At 31.5% G+C, this 1,232-nt stretch overlaps 1 non-coding gene across 1 annotated transcript; it reads left to right on the forward strand.

Annotated features, from left to right (window-relative positions):
* Window positions 1-210: 210 nt before the first annotated feature.
* Window positions 211-283, forward strand: TRNAA-UGC (transfer RNA alanine (anticodon UGC)). Its single transcript has one exon. It is a non-coding gene; the product is annotated as a tRNA-Ala (tRNA).
* Window positions 284-1,232: the final 949 nt, after the last annotated feature.

Genomic DNA, 1,232 nt, shown 5'->3' on the forward strand with positions numbered 1-1,232 from the left:
TGTTGTGATAAAAGGTTGAAATGAAAACTGAAAGGTGTGGCGTGAAAAAAATTGATTTTTTAACAGAATTCATGGGTTGACTTTTCAATCTTTGTGGCGTAGGGCATGTCGTTTCAACTATTTTTAATATATTCGCGTTTCTGTGTAGCAGTCAAGAAATAATAACACTATATAAATAGGAATAAAATTAATCTAAAACCCAGATCACTTGGGGATGTAGCTCACATGGTAGAGCGCTCGCTTTGCATGCGAGAGGTACGGGGTTCGATACCCCGCATCTCCATTTAAGATTTCGTCGTTTTCGTTCCAGTGAACTAGCACGGATAAAAATTTCTAAAACGTCCACATGTTTTTACAGCTAATAAAAATTTTGAACAGAAATTTAATAGCTGATTGTAAATATGTTGCTATCAAAAAGTCTTCCAATAATTTAATTTAAATATCTCATTAGTTATATTAAATTATATAAATGAATGATAGACATTTTTTCACGATATTCAAAATAATTTATAGAGGATTACTATCAAAAAGTCTTTCAATAATTTAAATATCTTATTGGTTATATTAAATTATATAAATGAATGATAGATATTTTTTCCCGGGATTAAAAATAATTTATAGGGGATGATTAGCTTTCTGTTTTTTGCAATTTAATATTTTTTTATTCAAATTGATGATGAGTTGACCCAATTTTTTAACATTCTTTTTCTGAAAAGACAATCTCAAGGAATTGATGCTAATATATTGTTGTAACTCTCATTGATGTCCTCAAAGTATCACATTCCAAAATGAAATGTTTTTCCGATTCCACTACCCCAAAAGTGCAAAAAGTACACACCCGTTCTTTCCAAGCTTCTTTAGATCTCTTCCACGGTCTTGTTTCACACTGAAGTTGATATGAGTTAGTTCTTAATTGAGCAATAAAAATCTTTGCTCTCCACAGAATGCTCGCTGCAAAGTATTGTTTTCACTGAGGATCACAAGTGGGTTTGTATTCTTAACATAGTACTTCTTTTTTATACCCAACTATTTTCCCCATATACGCTTACGGAACTTCTCCATAACAAATTTCTTTAACTCCTTGCTATTTGTGGGACATGCATTGAGGTAAATATTCCATTTTTGCATCAATTTGTTGTTTTGTCTCATCCATGATTTCTTTCTTTCACCCATGCCTTCATTAAAATTAATTTTCCGCCATCTACCTACTCCCATTTGCTCAATTCTTTTTA

Source organism: Pinus tabuliformis, chromosome 1_1, assembly GCF_031772625.1.
Source record: "Pinus tabuliformis cultivar Carrire ecotype Pingquan chromosome 1_1, CPIR1, whole genome shotgun sequence".
Lineage (NCBI taxonomy): Eukaryota > Viridiplantae > Streptophyta > Pinopsida > Pinales > Pinaceae > Pinus > Pinus tabuliformis.